The sequence below is a fragment of the Marmota monax genome, unplaced genomic scaffold, assembly GCF_021218885.2.
Source record: "Marmota monax isolate L192 unplaced genomic scaffold, Marmota_monax_Labrador192_F-V1.1 WCK01_AAM20220418_F8-fsc00102, whole genome shotgun sequence".
Taxonomy (NCBI): Eukaryota; Metazoa; Chordata; class Mammalia; order Rodentia; family Sciuridae; genus Marmota; species Marmota monax.
In genome coordinates this window covers 4,090,214-4,108,515 of record NW_026692494.1, presented here as the reverse complement: position 1 = coordinate 4,108,515, position 18,302 = coordinate 4,090,214, and positions in this window count along the sequence as shown.

The following is an 18,302-nucleotide window of genomic DNA, read 5'->3' as shown; positions in this document are numbered from 1 at the left end:
GGGCGGGGCTTCACGGGAAGGGGCTTCCTAGGGGCGGGGCCTAGCTGATGGGGAGGGGCTTAGCAGAGGGAAGGGAGGGTCTTCCTAGAGGAAGAGGCTTCCCAGAGGAGGGTCCTCTAGGGGCGGGGCTTCCAAGAGGGCGGGGCTTCCAAGAGGGCGGGGCTTCTCAGAGAAAGGGGTTTCTCAGAGGGCGGGGCTTCTCAGAGGGAGGGGCTTCCCAGAGGGGGGTGCTTCCCAGAGGAAGCTTCCTGACCACTCCTCCCACCACTGGGCTGTGAGCCCCTGAAGGTGGGGCTGGCCCTTTTGTGGTCACTCCTTATCCTCAGCTCCCAGCCCAGGTTTGCGCCCACTCAGGGTTGCATGGTGGAGAAGCCCTCCTGGCCCTTCCCTGGAGCCTCACCTCTCAGCTCAGGTGGCACTTCCTGTGGGAGGTTTTCTGGGACCCACCGGCTCCCTGTTCCCAGAGGGGAGGGGCTTCTAGGGGCGGGGCTTCCCAGAGGTAGGGCTTCCCAGAGGGGAGGAGCTTCCCAGAGGGGAGGGGCTTCCAGGAGGGGAGGGGCTTCTAGGGGCGGGGCTTCCAGGGGTAGGGCTTCCCAGAGGGGTGGAGCTTCCCAGAGGAGGGTCCAAAAGAAGAGGGGCCTGAGAAGCGGGGACTCTGAGAGGGCAGGGCTTCGGAAGGCTGGGGTCGCCTTCCTTCTGTCCTCCCCTGGGGCCCCAGGAGGCCAGGGTCAGGACCATATCATGTCACCGGGTTCCATGTCCATCCAGAAACCTGACCGCATCCCCCGGGCTCAGGGCGCCCCGTCCCGCGCCCTCCCCGCTCTCCCCGGGTCCTCCGGGTCCCTCTGCGGACCCCCCCACGCGGTCAGCTGTGTCCGTATTTAGAGCGCGGCGCCCGGGCCACTGCACTTCCGAAAGGGATCGCGTCCCTCCTGGGCTGCAGGAGCCCACACCTGTTCCCGAGGGCCGCCCCCTCGCTGGAGCCCGCGGGGAGGGCGGAGCAGCCTCCCCAGCGACGTCCTTCCCCAGCCCCGCCCTCCGCGCTCGAGCCGCGCTTCTCTGAGCCCCCAGCCCTCCAGGCCCAGCTGCCCCTCCTCCGGAGCCCCCTTCCTGGACACAAACCCAAGCCTCTTTCCCAGGCCCCCCAGACCCCGAGCCCTGCCTGTCCCCCTCCTCCCCTGGCCGGTGCATTGTCCTGGATCTGGGGTCTCTGCCGCTGGGCGGGTAGGGGTCGGCACGCAGGGCGGGGGCTGCCTGCTGCCCCCTCGTCTCTGGGCAACGCTGGCACGCGACGAGCGACGAGCCCGGACACAGAGGCGCGCTGTTCCATGGAGGGGGGAGGCTGGAGGCGCAGGGGAGATGCTGCGGGGACAGCGGGGAAGGGCGGCTCAGGCCGGCGGGCCCCAGGCAGAGGGCCTGCCCCAGGGTGGACAGGGGTTAATGAAGAGCGCCCTGGGAAACCACCCCACAGGCAGCCCCTGTGTCCCCCGAGTCACCCACACCTTTCCTTCCCCTCCTGACAGCCTGGCCAACTGGCAGATGAGAAGGGGACCCTACGGGCACCTGCCAGGCCCGGTGGGGGAGGGGCGGCCCTGCCTGAGGGCTGCTGGCTCCCCGTGGCTCCCTCAGCCCCTCACCACCCTTCTCCTCTGTCTGGGCTGGGTGACAGCAGAGCCCTGGAGGACCGGCACCTCTCAACCCTGTCCCTGCCCAAATCATCCCCTGGAGAGCAGAGCACCCCAGAACCCCCACCTACCGTGAGGCTGGGCATCAGGGGCTTCGGATTCTGCACTCCGCCCTGCCTGGCAGGCCCCAACAGAGAGGGCATGTCCCGGGGGGAGAAGGGCTCTGGCTCCTCCTGCGCTGGCAGACCCTGAGGCGCTGTGGCCAGTGGCACCCTTCCCAGGGAGCAGGCTGAAGCCCTCCAGGGCCCCACAGTCCTGCCCTGCTGCTTGGGGTCACCATCCGCAGTTACAGCTCCACAGCACACATGTGACCATCAAATCCCCCAACAGCCCCAAGGAGGCACAGAGAGGTTCCTTTAGTTGCCCAAGGTCACACAGCAGGAGAGTGTGAGATTCAGCTCTGGGCTGAATAGTTAACCACCATGGCCCTTTCCTGCCCAGGGGAACACATCCACAGCCAAGCTCTGGCTCTGCACTGTAATCAGCCCTGTAGCACTGAGGCCCAGAGAGGGGCAGAGCCTGGCTCAAGGGCACACAGCAAGTGTGTGTGTGTGGGGGGGATAAAGACTGGACCAGGGTTTATCCTGATCCTAGCTGAATGAATGCATGAGGGAGGGAGGGAGGATGGGTGTGTGGTGGGTGATGGACAGATGGGGCAGGCAGGGAGGTAGATGGGTGGACGGGTGGACGGATGGACAGTGGGTGGGTGGATGGAGGGTTTGGGTGGGTGGCAGGATGGAAGGGTGCTGGTTGGCTTCCCACCCTCCCTGTAGCTTGGTCCATCTGCAGATGGGGGTGAGGGGAGGGTGGGGTTGTGGCTGGGGGAGCCTGGCTAATCCCGGCGGGCCTGAAGGGGCCTCCCGTGTCCCTCCTCTGCCTCGAGCCCCCAGGGTGTGGCCGCGGGAGGAGGCAGAACCCCTCCTGCGGGGCCTCCAGAAGGCGGAGAGAAGCCCAGAAGGAGGGTGTTCCCAGGTCAGGCGCTGGCCCTGCTCGGGGTTGGGCTCAGGTGACCTTGAGGAGGCAGCTTCCTGCTGGTGGGGGGGAGCCCCCTGAGCAGACCAGAGGGGCAGCAGGGGGGCGGGGAGGGCCACCCAGGCGGACAGCTCTCAGAGTCTTGCCATGAAGAGAAGCAGACAGCGCGCAGCCCCGACGGAGGGGTGCGGTGTCCACAGAAGGTTCTGGAACTCTGGGAGGGGCCTTGAGCAGTGTGACGCTCACGTGCGGGTGCCCTAAATGTACTGCATTAGATAATAATTAAGATCATTATCCTAATGACAGTTATTACCCGTTCCTGGGGCTTTGGGCAAATCCCAGACAGCTCCAAAGCCTGTCAGCCCCTTCAGCCGCAAACAAGGGTGACCAAGGCAGCAGGCGGCCAGGGATCCAGCCCAAGGTCGAGGCCAAGGGTCCGCAGGCGCAGGTTGCTGGGCTTGATTTCACGGGTTGATTTCAGAGCCTGGAGCAGCAGTTCCTGGCTTCTTCCGCAGGAGGGTGACAGCTGGACCAGCTTGTGGAGGCCAGGGGGCCGGGCCAGGAGCTCAGGAGGTTCTAGCCGCGCCCAAGCTGCACCTGCGTGCCCGTACTTTCCTCCATCCCACATTTATTGAGGGAACGGCAGGAGCAAAGGTCCTGGGGCCCCACAGAGCAGACTGTGGCAGAAACCGTGGACCCTGAAGAACCCGTTTTCTCCTCAACTCAGGGCCTTGTTTACCCGACGTGTGACATGGGAAGAGTCACAGCCGACCCCTCCAGGCTGTGGGTGGCTTTTCACTGAACTCAGACCCTGTGTGCCCACCTTGTCACCTCAGCGTAGGCCAACCTTGTGTTGTTTGTTGTTTTCGGTGCTGGGTTTGAATTCAGCGAGCTGCAGCACAGCCCACCTGGTCAGCAGGAGTCCCCGAAGGGACAGTGTGGTGAAGAGCCGCCATCACGCCACCAAGTTCCCATTTTGCCATCCTGCTGGGGGCTTTTCTGTGGCAGGAGGCTTATGGACCCTAGTGGCCCAGAAGCTCGAGGGACGATGGGACACAGGCTCATGATGGCCGGCGGGTCACCATGCCCACCCAACGGGGACTCCTCGGCTTCACTGTGCTCTCGCGGGCCACCCTGGTGTGGACGGTCCCATGTCAACTGAGAAGCTGCCCAACGGGAACCTCACTGTTGCGCCTCGATTCACAGACGGCCCCGAGGCCTCCGCAGGTGGGGACCTGCCCCGGGCTCCTCTGCCAGGGGTCTGGGGGGACCAGGTGCATGGCCGACAGGCACCGGGGCTTGGGATGAGGCCCCACGGTGCCGGGTCCTGGGCAGGAGGCGGCGGCCAGGTGGGCAGCAGGCCCAGCCCCGGGCCTCCTTCCTCCCTCCCGCGCGGCTGGCCAGGGCCCAGCTGCCGGCTCGGCGTGTCCCCGGGGCGGCCATCCATCAGCCCCGCAGCCGCCTAAGTAAAAGGCTCCTCAAAGACGAGGGAGGCCAGCTGCGCGGCCTGGGCTGGGACTCGCAGTGGGCACCTCGTCGCAGTGGGCACCGCTGGCCCTCCAGCGCCGGAGATCCAGGGAGTGCGGGCGTCCCCAGCCCCGCGGGGTGATGCGGCTGGGCCCAGGACCTTGGTGTTAACTCCTCCGCCTGGTTTGAAGCCATGTCACCCCACAGGACGCCTGTCCCCCAACTGCCCTGTGTGCGCGGGGTTGGACTCCAGCCTGGGAGGAGTAGGGGGAAGCGGGACGGGGACAGAGAGGGGCGATGCGGCCGCCCACAAACCCCCACATCTGCTCCTCCCTGGGGGACCCTGGGCCAGGAATGGGGTCCCAGCGCCCAGCGGGCCGAGCCGGACCTGAGGGAGGACCCATTCATCCTGAAACTGGGCGGGCCTCAGCGGAGCTGGGCGCATGTCAGAGGGGCCCCTGTGGCAGGGCCCTGCCCCCCCCAGTTCCTTCCTCCCCTGTCCCCAGCCGAGCGTGACAGTTTCACCCAGTGTCTCAGGAGAGCAAACCCAGGCTCCAAGAAGGGAGGCGTTCTCCAGCCGTTGTCTCTACGTCCTTTCATCTAGAAAGCGTGTACTGAGCGCCTGCTGTATGCCAGGCTCGAGATGGGGTCCTGGGTTCACTGTGGTGACCAAGACTTGCAGCGAAGCAATGACAGCTGGGGGTATTTGGGTGACAAGGTGGGCAACTTTGCAAGACCAGGCACCGGGTGCAGACAGACAGCGCCCCTGACAGGGCCCACTGGCTTTGGACCCTGGAGCAGCTGGACAGTAGTGAGGGCAGCGGCCTGTGCGAGGCCTGCAGTGACCACTGGAGGAGAGTCTTCTTAGCCAGTTCTTTAACTTTTCCTTTTTTAAAAAATTAAGCGGGCTGGGGGGTGGGGGCTGGGTTGTGGCTCAGGGGCAGAGCACTCGCCTTGCACGTGCGAAGTCCTGGGTTCCATCCTCACCCAGTGAAGATATTGTGTCCAACTACATTTAAATAATAAATATTTTTTTAGAAATTTAGCGGGGAGCGGTGGCACCCACCTGTAATCCCTTGTAACATGTGTTCTTAGCTTGTCCCTCCGGAGGCTGAGGCAGGAAGATGGTGAGTTCAAGGCCAGACTCAGCAAGTTAGCAAGACTGTTCCAAAATAGAAAATTAAAGGGCTTGAGTGTAGCTCAGTGGAAGAGCACCCCTGGGTTCAACCCCCGTATCAAAATCATCAAAAAATAAAAATGAATAAATTTTGGGGGGTACCGGGAATTGAACTCAGGGACACTCAACCACGGAGCCCCGTCCCCAGCCCTATTCTGTATTTTATTTAGAGACAGGGTCTCACTGAGCTGCTCAGTGCCTCGCTGGTGCCGAGGCTGGCTTTGACCTCGCGATCCTCCGGCCTCAGCCTCCCCAGCTGCTGGGATGACAGGCGTGGCCACTGCGCCCTGTGGAAATCCTTTGTAAGAGAGAGAAACGGATATCAGGAGGAGGGTGTGGTGGGGTCCACGTGTCCGTTGTCATTTTGCTGCCTGTTTAGGAGTCTCCTTGCCTGGGGAGTCTTTTTCTGTCCTTTGATTTTCAAACCGACATCATCCTGTTTTGACGTTTCACCGTGGGACTCTCCAGACGCGTACAGAGGTAGATAGAACGGCCCAGCGAAGCCGGCGTCCTGACCACCTTGAACACGGGTCCACTCACAGCTGCTCTCCCCTCTTCTGTGCCTGACTGTTTCTCCTCCTTTTCACATCATTTTGAAGGAAATTCCAGACAGAGGATGATGTATTCATAAATATTTCAATTTCTGTCTCTAAAAGGTAAAGATGCATGCTTGTCTTTAGGTTTTCAATTGTATGAGAATGTCATTTTCAGTGTGTTTGCAGCAGTATCCAGATAAGCCCCCCACGGTCTCCCTGTCTCTGCGTCTCCCTTGCATTCCCATCCATGGCCTCTCTCTTGGCTTTTCCGTGCAGTGTATTAGCTGATGGTGCACAGTTCTGCTTTAGATGTATGTCTTCAAAAACAATCCAAACACGTGGATTTTGCCTTCTGTTGAGTTTCCCTGCGTCCACTCTGAGGGAGTCTAAGCCTTTTTCTCCCTCCGTGTCACCAGGACCCAGCCCAGGGCCTGAGGCATGCTGGGAAGGCTCTGCCCTGACCTGCGCTCCCAGCCAGTCTGTGCCTTTGAGGTCGCGAGTCTGATCCCTTTACATTTATGGTGCTTTGCCCCCCACTCAGAGTGAAGAGGCGAAGACCCCAGGAGCCAGGAGCAGGCTGCAGGGAGGGAGCTTGCCAGGGACGCGATGGCTGATATCCTTATTGACCTCACTGAGCTAAATGACCTGGGGTGCTGCTCATCAGGCCTGACGACTTGATTAGATTTCATGCACAATTGGGCCTTTGGAGCGGAGGCCTTGGTTGGAGACTTTGGAGGACACGGCCTCCTGGCCTGAAAGGCTCCCGATGCAGGGTGGTGGCGGGGCCCTGGCCCCAGCCCCAGGGAACGGTCGGTGCGCAGGTCGGAGGGAGGAGGCGCAGCTCTCCCAAAGTCGGGGGGCCCATCCTGGCCTGGAGTTGAAGGCCCACAGTTACAATCGACCTGTCATTGTTCATTTATTAACTGATTGATTGGTGGTTGAAGTTTTATTTTCATTCCAGGGATTGAGCCCGGGGGGTGCTCTACCAGGGCCACATCCCCAGCCCTTTTTATTTGTTGTTTTGAGTCAGGGTCTTGCTCAGGTGCTTAGCGCCTCACAAAGTTATTGAGGCTGGCCTTGAACTCCTGATCCTCCTGCCTCAGCCTCCCGAGGTGCTGGGATTACAAGGGTGTGCCACTGCGCCCAGCTCTTTGGAGAATTTTTAAATTAAATAAAGTCCAGAGGGCAATATAGGGTAAGGGCCAACCTAGTGGGCACGGTGATGTTTGTTCACTTTTACTTGAGACTTTTGTTTTCCTTCTTACATGAAAAATTCAGCCTTCCATGGCTCCCGCCTCCCTTGGGACCAAAGCCCATGTCTTCCCCATGACCCACAGGCCGGGCAGGACCTGCCCTTTCCCCTCCCGCCTCCCTCTTCCTGCTCTCTCCGTCTCTCCTCTGCTCCAGCCACACGGGCTCCCTACTCCTCCAACACTCCGGGCTCCATTCTGCCTCAGGGCCTTTGCACAGACTAGTCTGCCTTCCAGAGACATGTCCCCCAGGTTACCTCTGTGGTCAGCTCCCTGTTCTGGTTTAGGTCTTGGCTTAAATGTCACCTCCTCAGAGAAGCCCTGTAAGATCACCCCACCCCTCTATGACTTCCCCTTGTTGAACTGAGGTGTTCCTCAGTTTCCAGAAGGCCGGACGGACCTCCTTCCTCCTTGCTGGGCCCCTCAGGTCTCTGTCTCCGTCCCTGTCCCCTTGGTCAGTGTCCAGCTGTGCCCAGTCTTATCTCCCCACAGCCCGGTGGCCCCTCATGTGCCCGACTAGGGCCTCTGGGTCCCCAGTGCCTGTATGTGGGGTCCCCAGCACAGGGGCCGCCGGCCCCTTGACGTCAGACTCCCCCGCGCATCGGCCCCGCAGAGCGCGAGGACAGCCTGGCCTCCCCTCCTGCCTCTGTGGGCCTTTGCTCCTCCTGCTCCCTCCTCTGCCCTCCTCCTCACCACTGGGGTGGACACTGCTCCCCTCATTCCTGGCCACCCGAGGGGTCTGCTCTGCGTCAGTGTCCTCCCGGCCGTGCCCCCCGCCCAGCCCCGTCCTCTCCTACGTTGTCCCCTTCCCTGTCTGCAGCCTCGGACGCCCCGGGACGACGCCCCAGGTGCTGCGCGCAGGGGGGCGTGTCTCTGGACCTGTCCACCGGCCCCTCCCAGGCCCCGCCCACTCCCTGCCTCCCAGGTACCCAAGGCAGAGCTGGGAGACCTTGTGGCCTCGCTTCCCAGTCCAGCTGGGGGGTGAGAGGGGCTTCCATCAGATCCAGGACCCCCTGGCGCCCTGGGGAGGTCCCCACAGGCTCTGGATGTGAGTTCCAGAAGCCTCTGCGTGCTGTGTTACCCCAGGCAGGTAACCCTACATCTCTGAGCCTCAGCATCCTCATCTGTTTGGGGACAATGGCAAAGGTCCATCACTTGCTCAGTGACGTTCAGCAAGCAGACTCAGGACAGTCACTGCTGTCCTTAGAACAGGGAGACAGGGGCTTGTGACAGTCACGGTAGGTGTCTGTTCCTAGGAGACCGAAGGGGAAATGGGGAGGGCTTCTGGTTGGGGACCCTCAGGCAGAGGCCAGCTTTGTTCAAAAGTGTGGCTGGGCGGGCGGGGCAGGTGGGGGCAGCTTAATTACTAAAGGAAGGTCAGTGGGGTCCTGGGGGAGTCCGGAGCATCGGGGTCGCCTAGCAACAGGGATGGAACTGCCAGGATCGAGACCCTAAAGTCGGGGCGGCATTTAAGAGAGGGGCGCTGACAGCCCGGTGCCTCTGTCCTGGGAGGACCTCACAGTCCCCAAACTTCAGCAGAGCTTACCCCAACCTCGAGGGTCTTGGAGACCCAGGGCCTAGAACAACGAATTGGCATCAGCCAGAGGTACCTTATTAGGGACATGGTAGGGACAATTTGCCTGGCACATCTTATGTCCCCAGCCTGGGGTGTGGAGGCAGGTGTCAATCGACAGGTCTGGGGACAAATCCATTTCTTCCATTGCTACTCACCGAGCTCCTATTTGGGCCAGCCAAGGGGACACGGCAGGGAACAGAGTGCACAGAGTCCCATCCTGGGGAGGTGACATCCCCTGCAGAGAAGGATGCAACTGTGGGATAGGCGAGGCCCAGGAAGGGCTCTGGTGCACAGCGAGTTCGGTGTTGTGTCTCTGTGGCCACCTCACCCAGAACAGCCCGTGGCCTGCAGAGACGCCTCCCGGGCTCTCCAGCCACCGTGTCCGATGCACGGTCGCAGAGCCCCAGCAGCTGGGCCCCAGGTTGCTGCACTCCTGGACCCGGGGTGGCCACCTGCCTTGGAGGAGGCTGCCTCAGGTCACCAACAGGCAGAGGACGCTCTGTCCTCCCTGCTGACCACGCGTGTGCAGAGCCCGCGACCCACTTCTCACTGACAGTCAGTCCTGGTGGCCGCCCAGCCGGGGGCTTGGCAGCCTCGGATCCGACCCGTCAGAAAACGTTCCCAACAAACTGTAAAACAAAATCGCATCTGGACTGAGCCACGGGCTTCCTTGTGGTCACTCCCCGAGGACGTGGGGTAGCGCCCAGGCACGCAGCGTGTCACCGAAGAGGAGCTCATGTCTGCAGGGGGTGTGGGTAGGGTCTGTGCAGACGCAGGGCCACACAGGGACGGAGCGTGCTGATGGGGCCCCTGCAGCCCCCCGGGTCCCTGTGGATTCCTCGGGACCCCTGGAGAGCGCCAGCTGAGGTGAAGCAAGTTCTGGAACAGCCCAGACCAGACCTGGGCCACTGCTGGCCTCGTGGCCTGGTGGCCTGGAGCAAGACCCGCCGCTGAGACCTCTCAGCAGTGGAGGCCGGGGTGAGCCTCCACTCAGAGCTGACCCGGGAGGTCCTCTTCCCTCAGGCTGTTTCTAGAAGGGAGGCTTGGAGGCCAGGGAGGAGCACGGGCAGAGGCCGGAGGCGAGGCCACCAGCGGCACTGAGCTTGGGCGTCCAGGGCTGGGTTTTCCCCTGGCCACTCGGGTCATGGCTGCGTTGGGGGCCGACGACGGGGCAGGGGAGGCTGGGGCTGCCGCTGGGCAGAGGGAAGGAGGGAGACCAGGGCGACATGGGGACCCCTGGGGCTCATCTTCCCCGTCCTCGGGCTGTGCCTCTGGCGCCCGCTGCTGGGTGGAGGTGGCGCTGCACTTTGGTCCCCTGGAGCAGACCCACGGGCACCGGCTAAATATAAAACAGTGGACCCCTGGAGGCTGGAGGCGCCCAGCCGCTCCCTTCGGGGAAACAGCCTGGGTTCAGGTGGCTTCTCCCGGTGGTGTCCCAATGAGCCGCGCCTGTCCTGAGCTGGGCCCGGCCACCTCTGGGGTCCTCCAGTGCCCACGTGCGTACCCCAGGGCCAAGCGCGGACCTTCCCAGGCCTGGCCGGTCCCCCTTCCCGGACACCTCTCCACGTGTCCCCAGAGCTGCTGGCCTCCTCCAGAGCCCCAGAGTGCCCTGCCCAGCACGTGGGGCCGCGCTCACCCACCGCGGGGCGGGAAGCGGGTGGCTCTGCCCCCAACATGTCTGCGTTGCCTGGCTCCCTCGGGCGGGCGATGGAGGCTCCTGAGTGCAGCTAGGGGAACTGGATCTTGGCTGCCCCCTGCACCCAGGTCCAGCAGAGGCCAGAGGCCAGCAGGGACCCTCCCCTCCCTTCCTGTCCCCTCCCTGCGCCTCCTGCCGGTGCTCCCTGTGATCTCACCGCTGAGCCCCAGCTCCGCAGGCAGAACCAGGGGCCTCCAGCCTCCGCCTCCTCCCCACCTCGGGTCCTCTCGGTGAGTCCTCTGGGGCTGGGAATGGCCTCCACGGCCCAAGTGAGCCTCCAAGTGAGCCTCCAGGATGAGAGCCACTGCCACTGCCCCCCCTTTTCCCCAAGAGGCCCCGCCCCCAACCACTTGGCTGAGGGTTCCCCACAAGCTCCCACTTTCTCTCCTGGTTGCAGACGTGTGTGTGTGTGTGTGTGTGTGTGTGTGTGATATTACACGTGGTTGATTTCCCCCAGTTTTCATTGATGATTGAACTCGGGGCCCTAGACCACTGGGTCCCACCCCCAGCCCTATTTTGCATTTTATTTAGAGTCAGGGTCTCACTGAGCTGCTTAGCGCCTCACTAAGTTGCTGAAGCTGCCTTTGAACTCGCCATCCTCCTGCCTCAGCCTCCCGAGCCACTGGGATGACAGGCGTGGCCACCTACTGGCCAAGTATGTGTCAATTTTGACCAAAATAAACCGGAGATGTGCTGGGGGTGTGCGCAGCGTCACACACGTATCCATGAACCATGGATAGTGTCATTTGGGCCTCCGAGGGCACGTCCGTGGTCCGGTGAGACAAGTCTTGCAGGCTGCCGTCTACACCATCCCATATGTTCTGGCGTCTGGGTTCTCTCAAGCTCTACCGTGCGCACGCCCCGTGGCCTGGGCCAAGTCCCCTAACCTCTCTGAGTCTCCTGTCTAGTGTGTTAGTGTCTGTTGCCAAACACCGAGGCCCCGATGCATGACCTGAACAGAGTGGGTGACGTTCAGAGGGTGAGGGACCAGGGAGCGGGATGTGCGGGTGGTTCTGTCTTGGGGACACAGAGGACGTTGCAGGCAGGACACTGGCTGGGGCTGCAGCTGAGAATCAGGAACTGGGTGGCTCTGACCCAGGGTCTTGGTCGAGTTTGCAATTAGGGCATCGGCCACAGCGCCCTGTGAGAAGGTTCCACCGGGGTCCGCGGAGCCGATCCCATGGGGTCCACGCGCCTGGCGAGAGCAGGAGGCCTCAGCTCCTCACCCCGCCCTTCTCCTGGAGGTGCTCACGCATCCTCTACGCCTGGGGGACACGGGGGCAACCCAGGAAGGCCCAGGAGGAGGCAGGCCTTATGATGACCTCAACTTGGAAGTCACACCCCGTCACTTCTGCCCTGTTCTATGTATTAAAAGAGTCACCGAGTGCCAACTGCACCAGGAGAGAGGAGAGTCTCCACCGGGAGCAAGGGTCAGCGAGTGCCTGGGCCGCTCTCCAGGTGCTGCACATGGAAAACCCGCACCCACGAGCTCTGTTACGTGGATTTCTGGGGATTCTGTATGCCGTCATGCATAAGTGCTTCATAGTGACCCGCACATAGTAGGTACTCAATAAACGTTAGGACTGTGGTCTGGGGGTGCAGCTCAGGGGTAGAGCACTTGCTAAGCAAGACCCTGAGTTTGTCCCCAGCAATGCAAAAAGAAAATAAGTGAGACATTGTTCTGTGTAGATGTTCCTGGGTATTTGCGATGCTCTACCGAGTCCACCTGTGAACACCCCTCCCCTATCCACTCGCCTTCTTGTCTGCAGACTTCCAGGTTAATTCCTGGGATTTTGTTGTTGTTTTGACTTGAGGCCTTGCTGTGTTGCCCAGGCTGGCCTTGGACTCCTGGGATCCGGAGGTCCTCCTGCCCCGGCCTCCCAGTAGCTGGGAATTCCCCCCCCCACCTGCCAATTCCCATTTTGTTGTCAGTGAGGTGGCCCCTGCGCCGGGCTCGCAGACCTCTTCACACACCGGCAAAGGACTTCCGCAAGGACTGCGGGCAGGTGGGCGGCCTGGGTCGCTGGCTGCGCGCCCACTGCCCTGCTGGGCCCAGGCCTGCAGCGGCTCCCTTCCCCACATGCCCACCGCAGCGCGAGTCTGTTTTCAGGCATTACGTCCCCCAGATCCCTGGACTCTGCCCCATGGCCACCCACTGTACTCCCACCTGCCCAGCACCCCTGAGCCCAGTGCTGCAGGGAAGGCCTGAGAGAACCGTCTCCGGCTTCCGACTCTCGACCTTGCGGAGGAATCTCAGGTCTTGGCCCTTTTCCCAAAAAATATCCCAGAAGTTCCCCGATCCTACGCATTATTCAGGAAATGTCCTTCCCAAATACGTTATGGTCATCATCACAACCGCGCCACGATAACAAGAAAGGGCAGAGGTGCAACCCAGAGCAGGCCACACCGCTTCAGGTGTAGCTGCATCCAGGACTTCAGCTAATTCCTAGGAATTAGGAATTCTCCTCCTCCCTCCCGCTCTGCTTTCCTCCGGGTGGGCTTCACCCGCAGGTGGGCTCCCTGCTCCTGGTGGCAAAGCCCTGGCTGCCGGCTCCCCAACCAAGAAGCCCCGAAGAAGATCCCCTCTTCTCACTGTCATTGGCTCATCTCTGACCAATCACGAAAAGCTGTCGTGCTCTGATTGGCCAGGCCGCGGGCGGGGGCGGAGTCAGCTAACTGGGAAGGGGCTGGACTCAGGTGCCCAAGGAAGGGCAGGCGCAGGCTGAGCCAGCCTAACGCTGCCACCGGAAAGTCAAGGCAGAGCTCTCAGTTCTTGTCATCTGCAGTGACATCAGGACATCACAGCATTGGGGTCCCGGCCGCGGGCTAGCCACCAACTGGCCCCAGGACCTGGGGACATGGTGTCTACTTGACTGAGCAGCTCTGTAAAGCCGGACCATTGGGACCGGGGAGGAGGCGTGGCACGAGGCACCCCGACAGGTCCTCCCTCTCCATCCACCCCAAAGGACAGCTCTGCTCCTTGTCACCTCCTCTGAGCTCCCTCCCTTGGACACCCTGCCCCTCCCGGTCCCTTCCAGTAACCGGTCATTCACCTTGCCACCAGACACCATGCTGCGCGGGGCACTGGCTCCTGGAACATGTCCCCTGGAAGATCAGCTCCAGGGGACGAGGGTTTGTGGCCACCTCCTCCCCAGGGCGTCCAGCGCCCAGAACAGCACCTGAGGCTCGCAGGAGGCTCGGTCGGGAGTCCAGGGGCGCCAGGGCCCGGCGGAGCTCTCCAGGGTCCTGGCCCCTCTCTCCCGTCCTCAGCTCCCCTCAGCCAAATCAAGGTGGCGGCAGGGTCGCATCCTTCCTGCAGGCTCTAGGGGGACCCTTTGCCCCCCCGGCTCCTAGGTGTTTCCTGCATTCCTTGGTGCGAGCCCCTTTCTCTGTCCTCAAGTCCTGCCCCATGGGCCAAGGCCTGACCCTTGGCTTCTGCTGGCGGCTCTCTGAACCCGACGCTCTCATGAGGACCCTGTGAGGACAGGGTGGCCTCCACTCTCAAGAGCCTTCACTCCACCCCTCTGCCACGGAGGGCCACGTCTGCTCTGGTTTCAGGCATCAGGAGTGGGGCACCTTTGCCAAGATCAAGGGGCCACAGGCAATGTGGGCACGGGTCCAACTGTTCATCCCACAAATACTTATCGAGCACCTACTGTGTGCCAGCCTGTTCTAGGACGTGGAGACACGGCATGGAACAAGAAAGATGAACATCCTGGCCTTCCGGGAGGGAATCGGGCACCAGGCTGTCTCCCTGGCCACTCGGGAGGCCGAGGCAGGAGGATCACAAGTTTGAGGCCAGCAGGCAACTTAGCGAGACCCTGTCTCAAAACATAGAAAGGGCTGGGATGGAGCACCCCTGGGTTCACGCTCCAGTGCCAAAAAATGAATGAATGAAGAAATAAGTAAAGAGATTGTCGTGGAGGGGTCAATAGGGAAGAGTGCAGCAACACAGGGTAGGTGCTTCCCAGAGGGTCGTCTGGACACCTGGTCCCAGGACGTCACGGCTGGTGACGTGCAAAGCAGCCGCTGCCCTGGTCCACACATGATAGCACCTGGGAGTGGGCGAGCTGTGAAGTGGCCCTGGGACCTGGTCACAGATTCCCCTGCAGCAGCCTGTCCCTACGCGGGACCCAGGATAAAGCCCCCTGGCCCCCAGTCCCGCCCCCTGAGGGCACCTCCAGTCACTGCCATCTGCGGCAAGAGATGCTGGTCTCCCTTTCCGCTTGGCGATTAAAAACAGGATGTTCTAAATGTGAGTGGTTTAAAGGAAACATCAGGCAGCGTGGACGTGGGGAAGTGGGAAAGGCCAGGCTCTGCTGCCGCAGGTCCGGGAAGTTTCCTGAGGTTTCAAGACCGGGAAACAGCCACAACCTCTGCGTGGGACGAGGGCTTTCTTCAGGAGGGGAGAGGCGCAGACACAGGAAGGCGTCATCATCCCCAGCGCTCCTCTCCCTCCCTGGCAAGAAGGTGACTCTCACGACGGTCCCCAGGGAACAGCGCTCCAGGCAGAGGACAGAGTTGTGCAAAGGCCCTGGGGAGGATGAGCCTGCTGAGCAGGAGGCACAGCAAGGAGCCATGCCGGTGGAGCAGAGGGAAGAGGGGAGAGACCAGGAGGGAGTCGGGGAGAGGACCGGGCAGTGTTTCAGGGTTCTGTGGGCTTCAGGGAGGACCTGGGCTGTGCCCCTGAGGGACGGGGCAGCCGTGCAGGGCTGTGGGCAAAGGAGGAAGGGCCTGACTCAGGTGAGCACTGGCGCCCTCTGGTGGCTACAGAGAAAGCATTGAAGGGGGAGCTCAGGGCCTGAGGGGAAACCTGCGTGGGTTCAGTGGCTCAAATGCTGTGCGTCTCAGGACATGTAAATGCCCTCTCTGCGTTCAGGATCCATATTTGCTGAAGGGAGACCATGACAATGTCTCTGTCCCCAGGCCACAGCAGGGACTCAGACTTTGCAAGAAAGAGGACGTTGGCCCAGATTCAGGCGCACGTGGGGCCGCCTCGGGTCAGGATTCTGCTCACGCCTCCTCCTGCAGGTGGGAGGATGAGGTCAGCAGCACCCCGGCGCAGGTCAGATGAAGTCACCGGGACGGTGGGGACAGTGGCAGAAATAGACTTCCCACGTGTGCCGAGCCCCTGGGGAGGTGCAGCTGGGCAAAGCACGCCTCAGGCTCCACCCGCCCACCTGGCCGGGAGCCTCCTCTTGCAGCGGATCGCCACTGGTGTCACCAGAGGCAGCGAGGTGATGGGGACCTCGGGGGCCACCAAGGGAGCTGGCAGGGGAGGAGCAAGAGGACCCCTGACCTCGGTTGTGGGCTGGAGGCTGGCTCAACCCTCCTGCTGCGGACCCTCTGCTGCTTCCCTGGGCCCGGCTTCCCCAGCCACCAACACGGGACAGACATCTCCCTAGCTTATTTAACAGGCATTTAGTGAGCACCTACTGTGTACCTATTGGGAGCATCAGGGACACAAGAAGCAGGATAGACCTGAGCTCTCAGTCCAGTGGGGACATGGACTCGTCCCCGGGTGACTATGACCGTGCTTGGGTCACTGGACTCTGGGTGCAAGGGCAGGCCAGGGAAGAGGGGCCAGCTAGCCTTCTACTGACCAGGCAGAGGCAAGGAAGAGCGGCCATGGTGGCAGGCACCGCGAGGACAAGTCTGCAGGTGAGAGAAGAGGAAGGCTCTGCTGGTTTGAAGCAGGACCTCCTGGAGGAGTTGGAGGTGACTGCAAGGTCAAGGGCAGATTACCCAAGGACCCTTCCCCAGCCCCAGCTGCCACGTGGCCTTCTCCCTGAAGTCCACCCGGACTCCCACAGATGCCTCCTCCCCCTCTCTGTCCCCTGAGTTCTGTGTGTCCCCCGCTTGGGGGTCTGTGCTGGACCCTGCCTCCTCCAGCCTGGAGTTGTGCTGTGTGTGCAAGGCCCACACACAAGGGGGGTGGGCTTAGGGGTGCGCGTGGAATGAAGCAGTAAATGCGGTTTTAAGGGTTTTATTCCAGGGAGCTCTTGGGGCCAGGGAGCATCTTTCCTGACCCCCCACCCCCTCTGCACACATCCTGTAAAGTTTTATGAGGGGTTCCTTGGTTTCATCCAGTGGTTCAAGCTATAAAGTCCAGGGACTTCAGGAACAGCTGGATCAGGGGGCTTCAGAATTCCGTCTCCTTCCAGGACTCAGTGTGCTGCCCCCCACTGGCTTGGCGTTTGAGGTCTCGCCTCTCATACTGGCCCATGGTAGACCCCAGCTGTGCTTCTCCAGGTTCAGATCAACTCCCAGGGCTGGGTTCTGTCCCCAGAGCCAGCCTTCGTGGGAGCAGCCCCTGGGCAGAGCTGGCCAGGAGCTGAGGTGACATGCCCGCTCCCTAGTCAGGTACCCAGTCTGGGCTCCCCGCCTGCCGGGTGCCCCCACCCAGCCCCTGGTCCTCCCTAGGCTCCTGGAGGTAGTGCGCCGAATCCCGCCCTGACACTGTCCCTGTACCCATCTTCCAGAGGACAGGCTCCCAAAGCAAATGCCCTGCCGCCCAGGCTGTCGGGGTCGCTACCCTCCAACACGGTGGCAGACCGCGCTGCCCTCCCCACCAATCCCGCACACCCTGGCGGGGCGCACGGCCATTTATGTCCCCAGACGCCTGCCTCCCACTCGCAGGCGCAGGCGGGCTGGCATCTGTGACCGACACTTGCAAAGTGTCTCCCCAGACGGCTTCTCAGACAGCAGGGGGTGGGGTGAGTGGGGGGACAGGGAACAGCGGTGCGCCCCAAACCTCAGCCCGCCCCTGGTCCTGGGAGTGACAGCGGCCTCACCAGTGCCCTGGGACAGTCCCTTGACACCCCCTGGCCTGGCCTGCAGTGGGGGGACCCCGGCAGAGTTAGCTCCCTGCCTCTCCCGGGTCCTCCTCTCCGGTGGCCCTGGAGGGGCTCCCGTAGAGACAGATGGACTGGGCACAGGGGACTCCGGCACGTGGGAACTGCCTGGGAGCGAGGCGGCCCGGGGACGTGGGCTCCGGGGTCCCCGACCGGCTCCCCGCGGGCCCCGCAGAGCCAAGGCCGGGGGCCAGGGAGGGACCCCAGACCCCTCCGCGCCCAGCGCCGTCCCCCTGCGCAGGCGCAGGGCGAGGCTCCGAAGGCGGTCGCAGGCTCCAGATCGCAAGCCTCGTGGGGTGCGCGGCGCAGCCTCGGGGTGCGGGCCTGGCGAGCCCAGGGTCGCGGCCCCTTCTCGGGAGCGCGGGCGCCGCCAGCCCCGGGTTCCGCGCAGAGCGCGCCCCCTGCCGGGAGCGGCGCGCCGCGGCCCAGCACCGCCAGCGGCTGAGCTGAACTGAGGTAGCGTCCCCAGCTCCGCGCAGAGCACCCTGTCGCCGGCTGGGCCGACTCTGGGCTGAGCTCCCACCCCCGTGGAAGCCCCCACTGCAGGCGGATCCTGATCCCAGGGCGCCCGACATGGGCTGAGCCCCCTCTGAACCTCAGCTCTGGGCGGCACTGGCCCCAGCCCCAGCAGAGCAGGGCCTGGCCCGAGTCCCAACCCCAATGGGCCAGATCCCGGACCCAGGGCCACCTGGCCAGGCAAGATCATTCCCCCCAGAACCCTCGTGCTCTGAGCCCAGTCCCCTCAGCTGCACACGCAACCCAGACCCACTCACTATGCTTCCCTGCTCCTCCCACCCCCCCCCCCCTTGCCCAGCGGGGGACCCCCAGGATGCAGCTGCCCCAGGGCTGGACCCTCACTTGGAGTCAGATCCCATGAGGCCCTAATCCACCCCTGCAAGCCTCTGGCTGTGTGGCCCTGGACAAATCACTTGTTCTCTCTGGGCCTCTTTGTCATCTGTGAAATGTGACATGGAATGATCCCAGAGAACTTCTGACCCAGTGACAATAAGACAAGACAGTAGGATGTAGCCAAAACCTAAATAGGGGCCTTGGATCCATGGGAGGGGCCTCCCTGAGGGTTCAGGCTGC